This window comes from Nicotiana tomentosiformis, chromosome 2 (assembly GCF_000390325.3).
Source record: "Nicotiana tomentosiformis chromosome 2, ASM39032v3, whole genome shotgun sequence".
NCBI classification, from domain to species: domain Eukaryota; kingdom Viridiplantae; phylum Streptophyta; class Magnoliopsida; order Solanales; family Solanaceae; genus Nicotiana; species Nicotiana tomentosiformis.
The window spans coordinates 1,557,003-1,581,895 of NC_090813.1; the positions used below are offsets into that span (position 1 = coordinate 1,557,003).

Sequence of the window (24,893 nt, forward strand, 5' to 3'; positions counted from 1 at the left end):
AGTCGGTTTACAAAAATAACCTTATAATATTAAGCATAATAACTCATAATAAAAGGACATAACTGGAATTTTTGATATTAGTCTTATAATCCTATTAGTTTTAGGACATAATACTTGTCACGACCCAAAACCTAACCCGACGTGATGGCGCCTATCGTGGTACTAGGCAAGCCGACCTTTCCAAAACACTTTCAAAATTTAACAGAAATTAATTAAGACATTTAAAATAACCAAAAATTTTCATAAAACGGGGGTAAAACCTAATTAAAACACAAGTGCAGAAAAATAGCCCGACGTCGGGGTGTCACTAAATCACGAGCATCTAACAACCAATCTAGAAACATAGTCTACTACGGTCTGTGCCAAATGCCAATACAAGAGAGAATAGATAATAAGAAAGGAGAAACAAGGACTGCGAACGCCGGTAGCTACCTCGTAAATCTCCGATAATCAGTCCGCGAACGAACTCAGCGACCGCCAGAACCGTACACACCTGGATCTGCACATGAAGTGCAGGGTGTAGTATGAATACAACCAACTCAGCAAGTAACAGAATTAAATAAGGAACTGAGAAGCAGTGACGAGCTATAAAAATACAGTTCATTTCAAATATTTTCAGTAAAGAGTGAACATGCTTTCAATTCTGGTGGTGTAAGTCAAATCAGTTCTAGCTCAAGTAAAACAGATATGAATCTTCCAGAAATTTCACCACAACAAAAGATAACAACTAAGTGCAACAATAAATAAAAGCAAGTACTCCCTCTCAAGGCAGCAGTCACTCAACTCATCTCAACAGCTCATACTCTCAGCTCTCATCCCTCAATACACACTCTCAATAGGTACCTGCTCTCACTGGGGATGTGCAGACTCCGGAGAGGCTCCTTTCATCCCAAGTGCTATATCGCTGCGGCGCGCAGCCCGACCCAATCATATAAGTAGCCATAAGGCTCGTTGTGGCGTGCAACCCGGTCCACAATCCATAAATATCCATAAGGCTCGTTGCGGCATGCAACCCGATTCATATAACCTCACATAGCTCATAGCTCGGCACTCAGGCCCTATCTCAGTCACTAACTTCTTCAGCCCCTCGGGCTCACAAAATATCATAATAATCAGCCCAAATAGAGAATACAACAATTATCAACAAGAACTGAGAGGGAACAGTGATGTAACACACAAGTAAGACTATGACTGAGTACAAGACCGCAATTAGCAGTCAATTCAACAAGTATACGACCGTTGCGGGTCCCAACAATGATAACATATGGCCTAAGCAAGGTTTATAATATGAAATGCAGTCAATTGCTCAAAGACAAGAAAAAACAAGTAATAACAATGGCTATTCGACTTTACAGTCTCACGGAACAGACCAAGTCACAATCGTTCGCGGTGAACGCTCACACGCCCGTCACCTAGCATGTGCGTCACCTCCAAACACTCACATCATACCAATTCTCGGGGTTTTATATCCTCAAAATCAGATTTAAGACTGTTACTTACCTCAAACCGAGCAAATCTCTACTCCAAAATGCCTTTGCCTCTCAAATCGATCTCCAAACGTCCCGAATCTAGCCACAAGTAGAACAATACAATCAATATAGGCTAAAGGGATCAATTCCAAAAGCAAAGTACTAAATTATATCCAAAAATCCGAAATTGGGCCGAACTCGGCTCCAGGGCCCATGTCTCGAAATCCGACAAAAGTCACAAAACCCGAAAGCCCATTCACTCACGAATCTAACCATACCAAATTTACTCAAATCCGATAACAAAATCCCATTCAAAATCTCAAACTCCCAACTCAAGAGTTCTTCCTCTTTTTCCCTAATTTGTCAGCCCAAATCACAAATTAGATGATAAAATTAAAGATGAAGTCATGGGATTTAACCAAAATCAAGTAAGAATCACTTACCCCAATCAACTCCACGAAAATCCCTTCAAGAATCGCTCAATTCCGTGTTCTCTAGCTCAAAATATGCAAAATGGGTTCAAACCCTCGTTTTTGAAATTAATATTGCCTGCCCAGATATCCTTCATCGCTATCGCGAGGAAGCGAAGCACAACTATGCTGCCCCACATTTTTACCCCACGCGGTCACGGATCACTACCTCTCATTGCTACGCGATCGTATCCTGCCTCGCGCGATCTCATAGAGCATTGGCCACACCTCCCCTCCCACTCAAATCCTTCTACGTGAACGTGACCTTAGCCACGCGTTCGCGAAGCACATCTTTGCACACATAAGCGTTCACGTTCCTAACTCTGAGATCGCATAGAACAAACTCACCTCTGCCCCAAATAAGCTTACGAATGAATCCCTGCGATCGCGTACAAGAAAACAAGAACCTGCTGAAACCAGAACTTCAGCTATCAAGCCAAGTCCAAAAATGATCCGTTAAGCATCCAAAACTCACCTGAGGTCCCCGAGACTTCAACCGAACATACAAACCAATCCTAAAACACCATACGAACTTAGTCGAGCCTTCGAATCACTCAAAAGAACAACAAAAAACCAAATACATCCGGATTCAAGCTTAAAGGACTTCTAAACTTTCAAATTCCAAAAACGACGCTGAAACCTACCAAACCACGTCCGATTGACCTAAAATTTTGTACACAAGTCATATTCCACATTACGGACCTATTCCAACTTCCGGAATCGGAATCCAACTCGATATCAAAAAGTTAACCCCCCAGGCAAACTTCCAAAAATTCAAATTTCGCCATTTCAAGCCTAAATTAGCTACATACCTCAAATTTACAGTTCGAACACGCTCCTAAGTCCAAAATTACCCAATGGAGCTAACGGAACCGACGGAACTCCATTCCGGAGTCGTCTTTACACACTTCCGACTACGGTCAAAATCCTAAGACTTAAACTTCCGTTTTAGGGACTAAGTGTCCCATAACACTCCGAAATCAAAAACAAGACCTCCCAGCAAGTCACATAAGTAGAAACAGATTTGGAGAAAACTGTAAATAGGGGATCGGGGCTAATACACTCAAAACGATCAGCCGGGTCATTACATCTTCCCCCTCTTAAAACAATCGTTCGTCCTCGAACGAGCATAGGGACATGCATAAAGTGGTGAAAAGATGAGGATAACGGCTGTGCATATCATGCTCGGTCTCCCAAGTTGCCTCCTTGACCGGCTGACCTCTCCACTGCACCTTCACTGAAGCTATATCCTTTGACCTCAACTTCCGAACATGCTGCTCCAAAATGGCCACCAGCTCCACATCATAAGTCATATCACCATCCAACTGAATCGTGCTGAAATCCAAAACATGGGACGGATCGCCGATATACTTCCGGATCATATAAACATGAAATACTGGATGCACACTCGACAAGCTAGGTGGCAAGAAAAGCTTGTAAGCCACCTCTCCGGTCCTCTGAAGTACCTCAAAAGGACCAATGAACCGAGGGCTCAACTTGCCCCTCTTCCTAAACCTCATAACACCCTTCATGGGTGATACCTTCAGCAGAACTTTCTCCCCGACCATGAAAGACATATCACGGACCTTCCTGTCAGCATAGTTCTTCTGCCTAGACTGTGCCATGTGAAGTCGCTCCTGAATTAATTTCACCTTGTCTAATGCATCCTGGACCAAGTCTGTACCCAAGAGCATAGCCTTACCCGGCTCAAACTATCCCATCGGAGATCTACACCGCTTCCTATATAAAGCCTCGTATGGAGCCATCTGAATGCTCGACTGATAACTGTTGTTATATGCAAACTCTGCGAGCGGCAGAAAATGGTCCCATGAACCCCCAAAATCAATGACACACACATGTAACATGTCCTCCAATATTTGGAGAGTGCGCTCGGACTGTCCGTCCGTCTGAGGGTGAAAGGGTGTGCTCAATTCAACCTGAGTACCTAACTCTCGCTGCACGGCCTCCAAAACTGCTATGTAAACTGTGTGCCTCTATCTGAAATGATGGAAATTGAGACACCATGAAGGCGAAAAATCTCTCAGATGTAAATCTCAGCCAACCGCTCTGAAGAATTTGTAGTACCAACTGGAATGAAGTACCCAGACTTGGTCAGTCGATCCATAATCACCCACATAGCATCGAACTTCCTCGAAGTCTGTGGAAGCCCAACTACGAAATCCATGGTGATCCGCTCCCACTTCCATTCTGGGATCTCTAACCTCTGAAGCAAGCCATTCGGTCTCTGATGTTCATACTTAACTTGCTAACAGTTGAGACACTGAGCCACAAACCCAACTATATTCTTCTTCATCCTCCTCCACCAATAGTGCTGTCTCACATCCTCGTACATCTTCGCGACGCCCGGATGAATGGAACACCGCTAGCTGTGGGCCTCCTCAAGAATCAACTCCTGAAGCTCATCCACATTGGGCACACATATCCGGCCATGCGTCCTCAATACGCCATCATCAACAATAGTCACATCTCTAGCATCACCTCGCCGAACCTTGTCCTAAAGGACGAGCAGATGGGGGTCATCATACTGATGCTCCATGATACTATCATAATGAGAAGACCTAGAAACCACACAGGCCAATACCCGACTCGGCTTCGATATATCCAATATGACAAGATGGCTAGCTAAGGTCTGAACATCCAATGACAAGGGTCTCTCTGCTACTGGAAGATATGATAAACTCCCCAAATTCGCCGCCCGGCGACTCAAGGCATCGGCCACTACATTGGCCTTCCCAGGATGGTACAAAATAGTGATATAATAGTCCTTAAGAAGTTCCTACCACCACCGTTGATGCAAGTTAAGATCCTTCTGTTTGAACAGATGCTGTAAACTCCGATGAACAATGGACCCTGTACAAATAGTGCTGCCAAATCTTCAAGGCATGAACAATAACTGCTAACTCAAGGTCATGGACAGGATAGTTCTTCTCATGGGTCTTCAACTAGCGCGAAGCATACGCAATCACTCTACCCTCCTGCATCAGAACATACCCAATACCTATCCGCGAGGCATCACAATACATTGTGTAGGAACCAGAAGCTGATGGCAGAACTAGAACTGGAGTCATGGTCAAGGTAGTCTTGAGCTTCTGAAAGCTCGCACTCATCCGACCACCTGAATGGGGCACCCTTTTGGGTCAATCTGGTCAAGGGCGATGCAATATATGAAAAAACCTCCACAAAACGACGGTAATAGCCCGCCAAACCAAGAAAGCTCCTAATCTTCGCGGCTGAGGACGGTCTGGGCCAACTCTGCACTGCCTCTATCTTCTTCGGATCCACCTGAATACCCTCACTAGACACCACATGCCCCAAGAACGCCATTGAACTGAGCCAAAACTCACACTTGGAGAACTTTGCATAAAGCTTCTCCTTCCTCAATCGTTGTAACACAATCCTCAGATGTTGGGCATGCTCCTCCTGGCTATGAGATTACACCAAGATATCATCAATGAATACAATGACGAACGAGTCCAAATACGGCTGAAACACACTGTTCATCAGATGCATGAACGCTTCTGGGGCATTAGTCAGCCCAAAAGACATCACAAGGAACTCATAATGACCATATCGGGTCCTGGAAGTTGTCTTAAGAATGTCTGAGTCTCGAATCTTCAGCTGGTGATACCCTGACCTCAAATCAATCTTGGAGAACACCATCGCTCCCTGAAGCTGGTCAAACAAATCATCAATACGCGGTAAAGGATACTTGTTCTTGATTGTGACCTTGTTCAACTGTCTGTAATCAATGCACATTCTCATAGTACCATCCTTCTTCTTCACAAATAGAACTGGTGCACCCCAAGGTGATACGCTAGGCCGAATAAAACCCTTATCAAGGAGTTCCTGAAGCTGCTCCTTCAATTCCTTCAACTCAGTCGGTGCCATACGGTATGATGAAATAGAAATGAGCTGACTACCTGGCACCAAATCAATACCAAAATCAATATCCTTGTCGGGCGGCATACCTGGCAAGTCTGCAGGAAACACATCCGGGAAATCTTGCACCACCGGAACATAATCAATAGGAGGGGCCTCTGCACTAACATCCCTCACAAAGGCCAGATAAGATAAACAACCCTTCTCAACCATCCGCTGAGCCTTCAAGTATGAAATCACTCTACTGGGAACATAGTCTATAGAACAGCCCCACTCAACTCTCGGCAACCCCAGCATTGCTAACGTCACAGTCTTAGCGTGACAATCTAGAACAGCATAACATGGAGACAACCAATCTATACCCAATATCATATCAAAATTGACCATACTAAGCAGCAAAAGATCCACTCTGGTCTCCAGACCCCCAATAGTCACCACACATGACCGATATACGCGATCCACAATAATAGTATCGCCCACAGGAGTAGATACATGAACAAATAAAACTAAAGACTCATGAGGCATATCCAGAAAATGAGCGAAATACGAGGAAACATATGAATAAGTGGAACCAGGGTCAAATAATACAGAGGCATATCTGTGGCAAACTGAGACAATACCTGTAATCACAGCATCTGAAGCAATGTCATCTGGTCTGGCAGGGAGGGCATAGAAACGGGCCTGGCCACCCCCTGATCTGCCTACCCCTCTCGGGCAACCCCTAACTGACTGGGCTCTACCCCGAGCTGGCTGAGCGGTTGGTGAAAAAACTGGTGCTGATGTCGTAGACTGGCTCCTTTGCTAAACCGGACCTCCCATATGGCGAGGACAATGTCTTCTGATGTGGCCAAACTCTCCACACTCATAGCAACTCCCAGTGCTGGTGCTGGGGACTGAAGGGAGCCCCGAGCACCGTGATGACTGGTAGAAGGACCTGGCATAGATGATCCCTAACCCGATGGAGCACGGGATGAACTCTGAGCTGGGAGGGCACTGAGAGATGAATGGACCTGTTGATAACTGTGTGAACCATGCCCAGATGATGCACCACGGTGGTCTGAAAGGACGACCCCTACCGTGGTGGAACTTCCCCCAGAAGGAACACCGCTAAATCCACCCTGTCTACGAGGCCTCTTGGCCTCCCTCTCAACCCTCTCCTGACTGCGAGCCATCTCAATCTGACGCACAATCAAGACAACCTCATTAAAATTAGCACTAGACACTCTCTATCTGGTAATAAGCAATCGCAACTGAAAAGTGAGGCCATCTATAAACCTCATGATCCTCTCCCTGTCTATGGGAACCAACCAGATAGCATGACGGGCCAACTCCAAGAATCGCATCTCATACGACGTCACAAATATATCACCCTGACGAAGCTGCTCGAACTGCCTGCGCAGCTCCTCTCTACGGGACTGTGGCACGAACTTCTCCAAGAATAGACCGGAGAACTGTTACCATGAAAGGGGTGTTGCGCCGACCGGCCTACGCCTGTTGTAAGTCTCCCACCAACTGAAGGCAGCCCCAGAGAAATGAAAAGTAGTGAACGAGACCCCACTGGCCTCTAGAATACATGTTGTACGAAGTATCCTCTGACACCTGTCCAAGAAACCTTGTGCATCCTCTCCTTGTGCACCACTGAAATATGGAGGCTGGAGTCTCCCAAACCTCTCCATCTACGTTGCTCATCCTCAGGCATAGCAGGAACCACATAGTCCTGAGCAACTGCAATCGGCTGGGCTGGTGGTGCCCCCGGTGTCTGGAATCCCTATACCACCTGCTCTGGTGTGTGGGCGGCGGGAGTCTGAGCACCTCCCCCGGCCTGAGAAGTGGCTGCTGCAGCCGGAATAGAGACCGCCTGAGCAAAACTGGTACACGCGGTCAGAATCTGAGCTAAGGCCTCCTGAAGGCCTAAAATTACAATAGACACAGGTAGTGCCTGAGCTGGTGCATCAACAACTGGAATCTGGTCCTGATCTGGGGCAACTGGTGGATCTGCAGGTACTGCCCCAGCTACTGTGCGAGCTGCACCTCTGCCCCTATCGCGGCCTTGGCCTCTCACGGCCCTGGCTGGTGGTACTGGTGGCTGTCCATCCTGTCCGCTAGTACGAGTTCTCACCATCTGTGAGAGAATGAAACAACAGATGTTTAGTTACTAGAATCAACATATTCGCACGGCAAGAATTCAAGAATGTGAAGTTTCCTAAGGGTTCGGTAGCCTCTCGAAGATAAGTACGGACGTCTCCGTACCGATCCGCAAGACTCTACAAAACCTGCTCATGACTCGTGAGACCTATGTAACCTAGGCTCCGATACTAACTTGTCACGACCCAAAACCTAACCCGTCATGATGGCGCCTATCGTGGTACTAGGCAAGCTGACCTTTCCAAAATACTCTTAAAATTTAAAAGAAATAATTTAAGACATTTAAATAACCGAAGTTTTTCATAAAACGGGGGCAAAACCCAATTAAAACACAAGTGCAAAAATATAACAACCAATCTAGAAACAGAGTCTACTACAGTCTGTGCGAAATGCCAATACAAGAGAGAAAAGATAATAATAAAGGAGAAACAAGGACTGTGAATGCCGACAGCTACCTCGTAAGTCTCCGATAATCAACCCGAGCACGAACTCAACAACCGCCAGAACCGTACATACATGGATCTGCACATGAAGTGCAGGGTGTAGCATGAGTGCAACCAACTCAGCAAGTAACAGAATTAAATAAGGAACTGAGAAGCAGTGATGAGCTATAAAAATACAGTTCATTTCAAATATTTTCAGTAAAGAGTGAACATGCTTTCAATTCCGGTGGTGTAAGTCAAATTAGTTCGAGCTCAAGTAAAACAGATATGAATCTTCCAGAAATTTCACCACAACAACAGATAACAACTAAGTGTAACAATAAATAAAAGCAAGTACAACCTCTCAAGGCAGCAGTCAATCAACTCATCTCAACAGCTCATACTCTCGGCTCTCATCCCTCAATACACACTCTCAATAGGTACCTGCTCTCACTGGGGATGTGCAGACTCCGGAGGGGTGCCTTTCATCCCAAGTGTTATATCACTGCGGCGCACAGCCCGACCCAATCATATAAGTAGCCATAAGGCTCGTTGTGGCATGCAACCCGGTCCATAATCCATAAATATCCATAAGGCTCGTTGCGGCGTGCAACCCGATCCATATAACCTCACATAGCTCACAGCTCGGTACTCAGGCCCTATCTCAGTCACTAACTTTTTCAGCCCCTCGGGCTCACAGAATATCATAATAATTAGCCCAAACAGAGAATACAACAAGTATCAACAAGAACTGAGATGGAACAGTTATGTAACACACAAGTAAGACTGTGACTGAGTACAAGACAGCAATTAGCAGTCAATTCAACAAGTATACGACCGCTGCGGGTCCCAACAATGATAACATATGGCCTAAGCATGGTTTATAATATGAAATGTAGTTAACTGCTCAAAGACAAGGAAAAACAAGTAATAACAATGGCTATTCGACTTTACAGTCTCACGGAACAGACCAAGTCACAATCGCTCGCGGTGAACGCTCACATGCCTATCACCTAGCATGTGCGTCACCTCCAAACACTCACATCATACCAATTCTCGGGGTTTCATACCCTCAAAACCAAATTTAAGACTGTGATCTACCTCAAACCGAGCAAATCTCTACTCCGAAATGCCTTTGCCTCTAAATCGATCTCCAAACGTCCCGAAAATTACTAAATTATAGCCAAAAATCCGAAATTGGCCCGAACCCGGCTCCCGGGCTCACATCTCAAAATCTGACAAAAGTCACAAATCCCGAAAGCCCATTCACTCTCGAGTCTAACCATACCAAATTTACTCAAATCCGATAACAAAATCCCATTCAAAACCTCAAAATCCCAACTCAAGAGTTCTTACTCTTTTTCCCCAATTTCTCATCCCAAATCACAAATTAGATGATAAAATTAAAGATGAAATCATGGGATTTAACCAAAACCAAGTAAGAATCACTTACCCCAATAAACTCCACGAAAATCCCTTCAAGAATCGCCCAATTTCGTGTTCTCTAGCTAAAAATATGCAAAATGGGTTCAAACCCTCGTTTTTGAAATTATAACTGCCTGCCCAAATATCCTTCATCGTGATCGCGGAACATTCCTCGCGATCGCGAAGCACAACTATGCTTCCCCATATTTTTACCCTACGCGATCGCGGAATCACCCACACGATCACGGATCACTGCCTCTCATACCTACGCGATCGCATCCTGCCTCGCGCGATCGCATAGGGCATTGGCCACACCTCCCCTCCTGCTCAAATCCTTCTACGCGAACGCGACCTTCGCGAAGCACATCTTCGCACACATACGCGATCGCATTCCTAACTCTGCGATCGCATAGAAAAAACTCAACTTTGCCCCAAATAAGCTTACACGATCGCGAATGAATCCCTGCGATCGCGTACAAGGAAACCAGAACCTGCTGAAACCAGAACTTCAGCTATCAAGCCAAGTCCAAAAATGATCCGTTAAGCATTTGAAACTCACCCGAGGTCCCCGGGACCTCAACTAAACATACCAACCAATCCAAAAATACCATACGAACTTAGTCGAGCCTTCGAATCACTCAAAACAATATCAAAACACCAATTACACCCGGATTCAAACCTAAAGAACTTCTAAACTTTCAAATTTCACAAACGACGCCGAAACCTACCAAATCACATCCGATTGACCTCAAATTTGCACATAAGTCATATTCAACATTACGGACCTATTCCAACTTCCGAAATCGTAATCCGACTCCGATATCGAAAATTCAACCCCCCGGTCAAACTTTCCAAAATTTGACTTTCGCCATTTCAAGCCTAAATTAGCTACAGACCTCAAATTTACAGTCCGGACATGCTCCTAAGTCCAAAATCACCCAACGGAGCTAACGAAACCAACAGAACTCCATTCCGGAGTGATCTTCATACACTTCCGACTACGGTCAAAATCCTAAGACTTAAGCTTCCATTTTAGGGACTAAGTGTCCCAAAATACTTCGAAATCAAAAACAAGACCTCCCGGCAAGTCACATAAGCATAAAAAGATATGGAAAAAATAGTAAATAGGGGATCGGGGCTAATACACTCAAAATGACCGGCCTGATCGTTACAATACTACACATTACGAATCCTACATGATTACCTTTAGGAATTCTATTAGTATAATTACTTTCTGGTATAAACATATAATACTACATGTTAGCATGTATACCTAATACATTTAGGAACACATTATGTTTCCTTTTAATATAATTATTTTTGGGGTAGAGACATATTTTTGGTCATGTAATCCTATTCTTTTTTAGATATACTTCTTAAAAATTCGTATTACTAATTTAATTTGAAAACGTATTATAATGTCCTACTACTAATTTAATTTGAGAATATATTATATTGTCAAATCCATTTACAAAAATGAGGTCATATATTATTATAAAAGTACAAATACAATATTAATATACCAAAATAGCCCTAAAATAATTAAACAGAAGAACTCATAGGGAAAGAACATAATTGCAATAACCTATTTTTTGGACTACAATACTTTCTATGCTAATTTTCAATATTTAAGATTTTAACATTAATAAATTTTATTTATTAAATTATTATTAAAAATATGTATGAAGGTTTAATAAAATTAATTTTATAAGAATCATCCTTTTGGCATATATTACCACTCCATAATGTCTAACACCAAGAAAAATAAAAGTAATATTAAATGAACTACATAAACGTTAAAATTGAGGGAAAAAATACCCCACGATAATATATTTTAATATTATATTTAAACTATTTTGTTGACTCAAATATATTTTTTTAATCAATTTTTCATGTAATATTGAAAATTACCCAATTATTAAACAACAATGAAGAAACTATTTAAGAATATAAATGTGTGAGAAAGAAAAAAATGGTTGGTAAGAGCCAACACCACTAATAATTCTACAAACATAAAGATAAAAGTGAAATTTCATATCAATCTTTTACTCTTTGAAAATAAAATTTACGGTGGATAAAATTATAATTAAGATTAAATATTCAAAACAAGAGATGAACTAATATTAAGATTTGAATCAACATAGAATAAATTATTTTTATGTTAAAATCAAATAATTAAATCTTTTAATTAATTATTTAGCAAGAAAATCCAATTCAATTATTTTTAAAATTCATCATATGAGTAAAATTCTTATTCAAGTTAAAAAAAACAATCTTAGAGTACATAAATTTATTACATAAAAAGAGGGTTTGAACACAAAGTAAAAGGGTTAGTTTATAATTAAGAATCAAAATGCTATACAAGTGTTTGAGGAAGCACAATTAAAGCTTAATCCTAAACAAGAACAAGCTTTCAAGACTATATTATAAAGAGTCGACTCTAGTATAACGGGATTATTCTATATAGATGCCTCCGGCGGAATCAAAATAATATTTCTATGTCATGCATTACTTACAAATATCATATCAAGAAGCATGACATTGTTAACAATAATAGCAAGTGGTCGATTTTATTGTGAGGCCACACACTTTAGATTTGATATACCTCTTCAAAATACTTAATTAGCCATCACAAAATATATCAAAGCAGAGCAATGGTGCTAAATTTATAAGGAAAGCAAAATTGATAATATGGGATGAAGCACTTATGGATAAGTGTCAAACGATTGAAATAATTGTCCGGAGTTCTAGAGATATATTGGATATTAATGAATCGTTTGGTGGAAAATTAATGGTTTGGGAGGTGATTTCTGTCAAGTACTAACAGTAGTTTCAAAATCGACAAAAGCATAGACTGTAAAAGCTAGCTTGCCAAAGTTATACTTTTGGCCTCAAATGAAAAAGATTCGACTCACAAGATATATAAAGTAAGAACAGATTCAGTATTCAGTGTCTTCTTGCTTCGTATCGGAAACGAAGAAGAATATCCAATAAAAGATGATTTGGTTATTCCTGAACACTTGGTTATCAACCTCAATGGTAATAGTAGTGCATTTAATAAGATAAATATTTCTATCATTAGATTAAAACGCAGTTTGTGCAAATCACATGATAGAATTAAAAAGATATCTTAGCTAGCAGAAATGAATATGTTGATCAACTAAATAAAAGGTGGATTGAAAAATTTTATAGTAAAAATAAAATATTTTTTAGTTTTTGACTCAGCAGAAAATGATATCAATAATTACTACCAAGAAGAATACTTAAATACTTTAATACCAAATGGCCTTCTACCATACATGTTTGTTGTCAAGTTTATTATTTCTTACGTATGTTAGTGTCTGTCACGATCCAAAATCCAACTAGTCTTGATGGCACCTAACCCAACCCGCTAGGTAAGACAATTGACAATAAACCAATTCCAATGAAATTTAATGAGACAAATAAATAAAAGAAAATATCTGAATCTTATACATTTTCCAAGGTCTAGTAGTACAAATCATGAGCTTCTAAGATTTAGAGTTTACTAAGCTAGTGTAAAATAAATACATCATCTGTCCGAATTATACATAAACAGATTTTTCATAAGTTTAGAGCTACCATGAACAAGAGGCAGTTATAACCGGAACGCAGGTACGTCTTCAAATCCAGCTCCCGTCGAACACAGCAACATCAGCATCCAACATCTGCACGCAAGGTGCAGAAGTGTAGTATGAGTACAACCGACAACATGTACTCAATAAGTAACAAACCTAACCTTATGTTGAAAGTAGTGACGAGCTGGAACAAAGGTCGGAGTCCAACACTAATAGCCAACAACAATTCATAACAATATAATAAAAGTAATAAAAGAAGTAACTGAGAGAAAAAATGCTCAGCTCGTTCACAGTTCCAAATAATAGGCCAGCTTTTCAAGTATATCAGTGAAAACCCAAATCTTTTACCGAAATCGCCAAAAAACTATGAGTAAGTTTGAAAACTATGATTCTTCCCAAAAACTTCCAACAACAGGTAAGATGTTCCATTATCAAGTGGCATGAGGAAAGTATATCTCTATGCCTACATGTCAATGTATGCATGCCAACTATAATATAATATAGTGATAGAACCATATACATACTCTCGGTATATCAATGCACTCAGTCCTCCCAATCACTCAATCCTCACAGTCACTCAGTCCTCACAGCCACTCAGTCCTCACGGTCACTCAATCCTCCCAAATCACTCGGCACTCATACTCAGTAGGTACTTGTGCTCACTGGGGTTGTGTACAGACTCCGAAGGGGCTCCTTTAGCTCAAGCGCTATAATAAGTCAATCATGGCATAATCAATAAAATATGTTGTAGAGTGCAGCCCGATCCCATAGATAAATCAATAATACTTGATGTGGTGTGTCGATCTCATCAATATCCTCACAATCAAGATCTCGGCCTTGCTTAGTCATCATCTCTCTAGTGTCTCGGGCTCACAATGTCATGAAAATCAGCCAAAAAATAATGATGTGATGTATCAATAAATGGTAACATAGACTGAGATATGATATGCATATGAATGTGTACGATTGAGTATGTAATTGCAATGTAAGCAAATAACTCAACAGCAGAAATGACTTCAGTGGGTCCCAATAGGATAAGTATGTAGCCTAGATATGGTTTCTAATATGGATTACAACTCAATTAATCTAGCACGTAGAGATTTTATGATTACAGATAAGATCAGGTAACTACACAGTACCACAGAAATAACGGAGTCATAATTCACACGGTGCACGCCCACACGCCCGTCACCTAGCATATGCGTCACTTCAACACCAAACACATAACACATAATTCAGGGTCTCATACCCTCAACACCAAGTTTAGAAGTGTTACTTACCTCGAACAGGCCAAATCCAATACCGAGCAAGCCACGCGATGCTTCAAAAAAGTCATCCCTCGCATACCGACCTCCAAATGGATCGAAACTAGCCAAAAGCAACTCAAATATATCAAATAAAGCCCAAGGAAACAATTCTAAATGATAAAGGTCGAGTCTTTAATCAAAAATCCAAAGTCAACCAAAACGACAAATTCGGGCCCGCGTCTCAAAACCCGACAAAACTTATAAAATCCGACAACCCATTCAATTTCAAATGACAAACAATTTAATTTCTGAAAACTAGACACAAAGGGTTATAATTTTACTTTTGGATCATCTCTAAATTCCTTATAAATTACAAGATATAAGCTTTCAAAGTCGGGTCAGTGCATCAGAGATTTTCTTCTATGCGATCGTGAGAAGGATTCTGCGATCGCAATTCAGCACTCCATTTTTCCTATTTTTCTCTTCGTTATCGCCACCAAATTGACGCGATCGCAATGTACACCCTTGTAGCCAAAAACCAGTAACTACAAATGGCCTTAAAATGGTCTGAAACCACCCCAAAACTCACCCGAACCCCTCGGGACTCCGTCCAAACATACCAACAAGTCTCGTAACATAACACGGACCTACTCGAGGCCTCAAATCAAGCATAACAACATCAAAATAACGAATCGTCGATCAAGATCAATCTCTTAAGTTCATAAACTTCAAACTTTGAACCAAGTGTCTGATTCAAGCCTAACTAATCTAGAATGAATCTAAATTTTGCATACAAGTTCCAAATGACATATCAAACCTATTCCAACTTCCAGAACAACAATCTAAACCCGATAACATCGAAGTCAACTTCCGGTCAAACTTATGAACTTTCCAAACCTTCTAGAAACGTCCAAACGCAAATCCGGGCATACGCCCGAGTCCAAAATCACCTTCCGGACCTAACATAACCATCAAAACTCCAATCTGAGGTCAAATACTAAAAAGTCAAACTTGGTCAACTCTTCCAACTTAAAGCTTAAACCATGAAATTCATTCTTCCAAATCGATTTGGAATAACCTGAAAACCAAAACCGACGATTCACATAAGTCATAATACATCATACATAGCTACTCATACCCTCAAACTACCGAGAGAAGTGCAAATACTCAAAACGATCGGTCGAGTCGTTACATCACCGTATATATAATAGACTAAGTTAAAATTGATCTTTATTGTATATAGGTTAATTTTGAAAAAAAAAAATATGCCTGTCATGCTACTGAAAAATTTAGATACGCCGAATAGCTTATATAATAGCACACTGATGGTATATAGAAGTTTTAACAATAACGTTATATATGCAAAAATTATGATACTGGTCAATGTGCTTTTAAATATATTCGTATCCCTAAATTCAACTTTCGTCTTCCGAAACAAAGGAATATCCTTTTAAATTTGTGTAAACATAAGTTTTAATATGTTTATATTTTGTAAAATATAATAAATAGAGCACAAGGACAAACATCCTAAATATTAGATTATATTTACCGCAATATATTTTCTTGCACGAACAATTGTATGTTGCACTTTCAAGAGAGATATCAAGATCGACAATAAGAGTTCTAGTTAAGACAGAGCAACCAAAGCATTAGGAGGAAACATACACACACAAAAATATTGTCCACAAAGAAGTATTCGTTAAGATACCATCACATTAAATACGTTTAAACTATAATACGTAATTATCTAACTAACATGACAAAATTGATCATTTGTGTATGCTTTGATGATGTCCTTTTATTTCAAATTCATGTATTATGCTAATGTAATAATATTTTTCGGCATTTAGATGATTGTTGTATTATTATACATAAAATTTCTCTCATTAATTATATTTTATTGTTCATTCATATAAATAAATATTTAAACTATCACGTGCCATTATTAACGTGCAACGCACGTTCATAGATACTAGTATAATACAAAATATATGTAATCATTATCATTCTATTTATATTATACCAATATATGAATATAAGAGAAATAATCTATTATAGTATATTCACCGTATACTAAATATGTAATAACTAATATCCCGTTGATTAATGGAATATCAACATACTAGTATAATATATGGGTATTTGAGTATACTATTATATTGTATTTATTCAAAACACATATTTATTCAAAAACATATATATTATAGTTCTTTACATAATATATTAATGGAATGGAGGGAGGAAGGAGATCAACTGGGCAAGAATACAAGCTAATGGAAGGAATTCCTTGGCAGAGATCTGTAAAATGAGCATGTCTTATACAACATATCATGTGTGGCAAGAGAGGATTACAGGATATTCCAACAGAAGAAGAGAACACCAAAAGAAATAGCAAGATTGATTGTGCAAAAAGTCCATTGTCGAGAAACTATGAAGCCAAAATTGTCAAAGCAACTACAACAACAATAACAACCCAGTATAATCTTATTAGTGTGGTATGAGAAGGGTAGTATGTACGCAGACCTTACCCCCTACCCTGGGATAGAGAGGTTGTTTCCGATAGACCCTCGGCTTCCTCCCTCCAAGAAGTCCCCACCTTGCTTATGGGGTGACTCAAACTCACAACCTCTTGGTTGGAAGTGGAGGGTGCTCACCACCAAAGCAACTAAAGAGTTTAATTAAATTTCTATATTTATACTAGAGTTGGGGTCTTATGTCTAGTTCTAGTTTTTTTTTTTTTTTTTTTGCATACTTGTAAATATCTTTCCTTGGTAATAATTCGATAGTCACCAAAAATAGTGATATATAAAATATACTATACGCATATAAACTTGGAAAATTAATAATTTATTCTCTCTGTTCTCTTTTACTTGTCCACTATACTAAATATATTTTTATTTTTACTTGTCCACTATACTAAAGCAAGAGAAAAACAATCTTTTTTTTTCCTGTTTTACCTTATCATTAACTACTCATTAATTCTCCAATTATTTTTCAAGACTTTTGGAACTGGTATCATTATGGGTAAAATTATAAAATATATACTTCATTTATTTTTTCTTAAAGGAGTGTAAACTCAAAAATGGACAACTAAAAATGAACGGAGGGAGTACATACAGATTGGGAGATAGATATTTGAATTTAAGAAATTACGTTTTAGTTGGCATGGTTGGCATAATCCCTATTTTCAAGTTCCGTAATAAGATATTTTATGGATATCAAAAGTAGTATCTAATTTAATTTAAAAGTTATAATAAATTGTATGTAATGTAATTTTTTTAAAGTGGTTGTATATAAATAATTCTTTAAATTTTATATTCCAGGTAAATTTCTCTTGATGGGTGGCATAATCCCTATTTTGGAGTTCCATAATAAGATATTTTAAGGATATCAAAAGTTGTATCTAATTGAATTAAAAAGTTGTAATAAATTGTATGTAATATAATTTTTTAAAAGTGATTGTATTTCTTATAAATTTTGTATTCCAGGTAAATTTCTCTTGATGGGTGGCATTTCAAGTTCCATTATTTTAGGTATATCAAAAGTTGTATCTAATTTAATTAAAAAGTCGAAATAAATTGTATGTAATGTTTTCTTTTAAAGTGATTTTATTTCTTATAAATAACTCTTCAAATTTTTTATTCCAGGTAAATTTCTCTTGATTTTTAAGGTGGACTCAGTGGCCCAACTAGGCCCAATATCTCATTTTTAGAAGCCTCAAATTAAGCCCAATATCTCATTTGTCGGCGAAGCCTCCAACTAGGCCGAGTTATCCATTAGCTGACAAATTGATTTTTGAAGTTCCTCAAATGTAACAAAAAGTGAAAAGGTTCCCTCTAGTGAAGGCTTACATAAGCCAAGAGGGGTTGCTCTGATGGTAAGCAACCTCTACTTCCAACCAAGAGGTTGTGAGTTCGAGTCACCCCAAGAGCATGGTGGGGAGTTCTTGGAGGGAAGGATGCCGAGGGTTTATTGGAAACAGCCTCTCTACCTCATGGTAGGGGTAAGGTTTGCGTACACACTACCCTCCCCAGACCCCACTAGTGGGATTATACTGGATTGTTGTTGTTATTGTTGTTGTAGTGAAGGCTTACACATCTTGGCCTTGGAATCCAGAAACTATCGTACTGATTTATAACGTCTCTTTGGTTCGTATTAAAGTTCATTTTTTCTTCACAAAACGGTGGTATTAGGGCCGAGTTGCGCACAACTCGACTATTCCATAGACCACTAGCTCAGCAATTGAGTAACTTTGACCACGAAGGCATAAGTAGAATTACCTAACTTTTTGGTGCCTAGAAATTTGAATATTGGTCTCACATGATTTTCATCTAATTCATTAATCACAATTTGAATACTCTTGGTGTATATTGAAGTTCTAAGTTGGTAATACTCAACTTTTGGCTTTTGACTTATTTTTGTACTTTTATATCTAAAAGTAAGTGTTTATAAGTATTTTTTATTATTGTCAAACATTACAAAAATTAAAAAAGTGCTTAAAAGCCAAAAAAATACTTAAAATAAGTCAATCTAAACACGCTCTAAGTCTCCATAATTCATCACAGTTTTCATAACCAAACATGACATCCGCTTCTTATTTCAAACTAAGCCTACGCCACGCCCATGAAAAAATCTTATTTATACTTTGTATTTATACCAAGTTAAATTATCTTATCATGAATAAGTAATAAATTAAAATGAAAATACACGTCAAATAACTATTATTAAAAAATAAAAATGCATATAAAACAAACAATGTTATCATCGTTTTGGCGTCCAACACTAGATGTCAATAATCCACTCCTCGTTTAAGTCAAGTAGGGACATAATTTTCTTGAGCTTTAATGATGATAAACTTAATACACATCCTCTATTGCATCACTACAAGGAAAACATCATCTGCTGGTTTTTAAAACTGCACGCACATTAAATGTCTTTAAAAGGCACTAATTATTCATGATTTGATTATCAGCATTAATTAGGGATATAGTTGGTGGTCACATGACTTTCACAACAACAACAACAACCCAGTAAAATCTTACTAATGGGGTCTGAGGAGGGTAGTGTGTACGCAGACCTTACCCCTACCCCGAAGGAGTAGTGAGGTTGTTTTCGAAAGACTCTCGGCTCAAAAAAATAAAAAGACAAAAGGGGCAAAAAGGGAGACAATATTAGTATCACAACAACAATCATAGGATAAATAGGAACACCATGAAATCCAGAAGAAAGATGCAAAGTAAAGGGAGACAATATTAGCAAATATTAGTATCACCACAACAGTCATAAGAAAAATAGGAACCTCATGAAATCTAGAAGAAAGATGTAAAGCAAAAGCGATAGCTAGTAAATAGGACCTGCACTCAAAAGAGAAATAGTAAGCCACAACATTCCCACTAGTTATCTTAGAAAAAAAAACTACATGGCTAGTCCCATCATGCTACGAAGTAAGGCACGACTCAACTACCTCCTAACCTACAACCCTAATACTCGACCTCCACATCTTCCTATCAAGTGTCATGTCCTCGGAACTCTGGAGCCTCGCCATATCCTGCCTAATCACCTCTACCCAATACTTCTTAGGCCGCCCTTTACCTCTTCTCGTGCCCTCCATAACCAACTGCTCACACCTCCGTACCGGAGCATCTGGGCTTCTCCTCTGAACATGTCCGAACCATCTAAACCTCGCTTCCCGCATCTTGTCATCAATGGGAGCCACATGCACCTTCTCCCGAATATCATCATTCCTAATCTTGTCTATCTTAGTATGCCCGCACATCCACCGCAACATCCTCATTTCTGTAATTTTTATCTTCTGAATATGTGAGTTCTTAACAGGTCAACACTCAGCCCCATACATCATGGCCGGTCTAACCACCGCTTTATAAAACTTACCTTTGAGTATCGGTGGCACTCTCTTGTCACACATGACTCTAGATGCTAACCTCAACTTCATCCATCCTACCCCAATACGGTGTGTGACATCCTCGTCGATCTCCCATCCCCCCGGATAACCAAACCAAGGTACTTGAAGTTGCCTCTACTCGGGATGACCTGCGAATCAAGCCTCACATCCACGCCCACTTCCCCTGGCTCAGCGCTGAACTTACACTCCAGGTATTTCGTCTTCGTCCTGCTCAGCTTGAAGCCCTTAGACTCAAGAGCCTGTCTCCAAACCTCCAGCCTCTCGTTAATACCGGCTCACGACTCATCAATTAGAACTATGTCATCGGCGAATAGCATGCACCATGGCACATCCCCTTGAATATGGTATGTTAACACGTCTATCACCAGGGCGAATAAGAATGGACTGAGCGTAGAACCTTGGTGTAGCTCCATTACAACAGAAAAATGCTCAGAGTCTCCTGCTACTGTCCTAACCCGAGTCTTAGCCCCATCATACATGTCCTTAATCGCCATAATGTAGAGAACCGACACACCTTTTGCCTCCAGGCATCTCCAGAGAATTTCTCTAGGAACCTTGTCATACATTTTCTCTAGGTCAATAAACACCATGTGCAGATCCTTCTTCCTCTCTCTGTATAGTTCCACCAACCTTCTAACAAGGTGTATAGCTTTTGTAGTCGAACGACCCGGAATGAATCCGAACTGGTTGTCGGATACAGACACCGTCATCCTCACCCTCGCTTCAACCACCCTCTCCCACACTTTCATGGTATGACTCAGTAATTTGATACCCCTATAATTGTTACAACTCTGGATATCACCTTTGTTCTTATACAATGGAACCACCGTACTCCACCTCCACTCATCCGGCATCCTCTTCCCCTTAAAAATAATATTAAACAACCTAGTCAACCACTCCAAACCTGCTCTCCCCACACATTTCCAAAATTCTACCGAAATCTCATCTGGCCCGGTCGCTCTGCCCCTACTCATCTTACGCATAGCTCCCACGACCTCCTCAACCTCGATACGCCTGCAGTATCCAAAGTCACGGTGACTCTCGGAATGCTCCAATTCGCCTAGCACAATATCCCGATCCCCTTCTTCATTCAGAAGTTTACGAAAGTAAGTCTGCCATCTCCTCTTAATCTGGGCATCTTCCATCAATACTCTACCATCTTCGTCCTTGATGCATCTCACTTGATCCAAATCCCGATCCTTCCTCTCTCTCAACTTGGTCAGCCGGAATAACTTTTTCTCCCTACTTTTTTCCCCCAATTCCTCGTACATATGACCATAAGCCGCAGTCTTAGCCGATGTGACCGCCAACTTAGCCTCCTTTCTAGCTGCCTTATACCTATCCATGCACACTCGCCTCTCCTCCTCACCTATGCTCCCCACTAACTTCAAGTACGCCGCCTTCTTTGCTTCAACTTTACCTTGGACCACTTCATTCCACCACCAGTCTCCTTTGTGCCCACCAGAAACGCCCGTCGAGACCCCTAACACCTCCCTCGCAGCTTCCCTAATACAGTCTGCTATCGTTGATCACATAATGCTTGTGTCACCACTGCTCCTCCAAGCTCCCATAGCCGACAACCGCCCCTCCAACGCTTAGGCTTTATCCTTAGTTAAGGCTCCCCACCTGATTCTCGGTCTTCCTCGAGTAGACCTTTTCCTCCTCTCTAACATAATACCAACGTCCATCACCAAAAGCCTATGCTGCGTCGCGAGTATCTCACCCGAAATCACCTTGCAATCCATGCACAACCCTATGTCACACCTCCTGAGGAGGAGATAGTCAATCTGGGTCTTCGCCACCGCATTTTGAAAAGTAACCAAATGCCCCTCCCTCTTCTGAAAGCTAGAGTTCGCAATTACTAACCCAAAAGTCTTAGCGAAGTCCAACAACGATGTATCTCCTCCGTTCCTCTCCCCAAAACCAAAGCCTCCATGCACCTCGCCATAACCACCTGCGGTCGACCCAATATGCCCATTGAAATCACTTCCTATGAATAGCTTCTTAGCAGGAGGAACCTGACGCACAATCTCATCTACCCCTTCCTAGAAGCACCGTTTAATCTCCTCATCTAGGCCCACATGCGGTGCATAGGCGCTAACGATGTTTAGGGTGCACTCTCCAACCACCAACTTAATAGTTATCAATCTATCATTACCTCGTCTAACCTCAACCACCGACTCTCTAAGTTCCCTATCCACCAAGATGCCCACTCCATTCTTACCTTTCAGGACTCCTGAGTACCAAAGTTTATACCCGTCCACGTCCCTCGCCCTCGACCCTACCTACCTTGTCTCCTGGACACACGATATATTAACTTTCCTCTTCTGGAGGATCTTCACCAACTCTATAGATTTACCCGTCAATGTACCTACATTCCATGACCCAATTCTCAACTTACAGACACCCTTGTTCCCTTTACCTCTATTGCCTCCCGCCCTACCCCCTAAACCCTGCCCTACCTCCTGCCCCGCCCCCCGTTCTCCCCGAGGACATGACCTCACTCGACCATCCCAGACCACAGCCACTCTACCTACGGCAGAGTAAGGGGAATCACTATCACACAAGGCAACAGACCAAACCAGAAAATATAATTTACAACAACAGGCACACTAATATTGTAAATAAACTAGTACGAGGTAAGATATCAGCAATTTAACTCACACAACAAAGGGAAACTGGAAAACGGGAGGTACCAACTCCCGCGAGCAGAAAAAATACAATAAAAATACCGATACCACGAGTACCAGTTATAGAACGAAAGAACCTGGAGCAAGTTTTTCTGAAGCATGTCGGATCTGCTCAAGAGCACTGGCAAGTCCTGTTGTGTCTCGCCTGAAAGTTGTTCGGAAGTCGCCGGAACTTACGAAACTTGTTGGCAATCTGAACACACCGGGAAATAGTATGTCCTCGCCGGGTAGAAGCTGCATAAAATTGATTTTGTCCGGCCGGCAAAAGAGATCGTGAGTTCGGCTTCTGCTTTAGAGTGACAGAGTGAGGGTGAAGAAAAACGCTCTGATTTGCTTAGCCGATCTACACTGCTAAAATGGGTATTCAGATTTCACGGCCGGATTCAGTGACGGAGACGGTGGTCCTTATTGCAACGGCAGAAAATCTCAGCTCAAATACAATTGCAGTTTCGCGAAAATGTCCAACTCAGAAGCTCAACAACATGGGAAAATAAACCAAAAACCCACAAAGAAAATGTCTTCAAATGAACAGCTTGTGTTGATTAATCCGAAAACAACGGTAAACTGAATATAAAAGACGGCAAATTCACTGTTAATTAAAATCGGTGGAAGTAAAGCAGGCGAGTAAATGGAGTGAGTTTTGAGACGTTAGTGGCACCGCCGTAATGCTCCGGCGAACCGTTACAATGTCGGCGGAGAAGAGGTCAGGTGAAGATAAAAAATAACATAGTTAAGATAGAAAATAAGACTAGGGAGAAACAGAAAGAAGAATAATCAAGAGAAAGTAGAGCTGAAATCATTTCCGGTCACATGACTTTCATTTAACCAAAAAACAAAATGGAGCGTTCCGTCCCACCTTATTTACATTCCTATCATCTAATCTCCAACTTTCTTTCTCTAATTATTGAAGAGCTAACTGCCGTGTAATAGATGTGGTATATGGAGAAGAATCTAAATGTGGAGTAACTGATCGAAAAAGATCAAGCTCCACAAAAAGGGGATAAGTTAGATTTAAAAATATCTTTTCTGCTTTGAAATTATAATTGTGTTGACTGAATAAAAACAATCATTGCCATTAAACATGAAATTCAAAACTATAATTATATACTTCCAGTCCCAAATCACTCGGTAAAAGAGCAGCCCAGTGTACGAAGTATCCTGTATTCACGCATGGTAAGGAGAAAGGTCACACCCCAAGGGGTGTGATATAGATAGCCTACTCTGATGCAAGTATTACTGACTAATTCCATGACTCGAACCCGTGACCTATAGTCTATTTAGAGTCAACTTTTATGAACGTTGCTTAGGCCACCTAGGTCGTCAACTAGCTATCTTAGAGAGTTGGTTTGGATAGTGGGTTGGGACTGATCTTCATTTAGCTAGCAAGCCCTGATGCTAAAACAGTTCTCCAATTGATACAATCATCATGGGTAGCTCGAGCAAAGCAGAGAACATTGCAGATGATCTCTAGTGGAATGTTGACAAGTTTCAAGTCCAAGAATGTCTAAGAAATGTATGCTAGGGAGTTGCGTGATCTTTAACAATTGGCTAGAAGATGTTTGAAGAGTCACTTTGACGATTCATGTAAAATAATTATATTTTGAGA

At 40.5% G+C, this 24,893-nt stretch overlaps 1 long non-coding RNA gene across 2 annotated transcripts; it reads right to left on the reverse strand.

Annotated features, from left to right (window-relative positions):
* Positions 1 to 13,279: 13,279 nt before the first annotated feature.
* On the reverse strand, positions 13,280 to 24,157 carry LOC138906348 (uncharacterized). 2 transcript variants are annotated; one of them, XR_011413607.1, is made up of 3 exons: positions 23,345 to 24,157; positions 14,708 to 14,795; positions 13,280 to 13,517 (listed from the first exon to the last, which is right to left on the reverse strand). It is a non-coding gene; the product is annotated as an uncharacterized lncRNA (long non-coding RNA). The 2 variants fall into 2 exon arrangements; XR_011413606.1 differs by lacking the exon at positions 23,345 to 24,157 and having other exon boundaries at positions 13,307 to 13,517; positions 14,708 to 14,845.
* Positions 24,158 to 24,893: the final 736 nt, after the last annotated feature.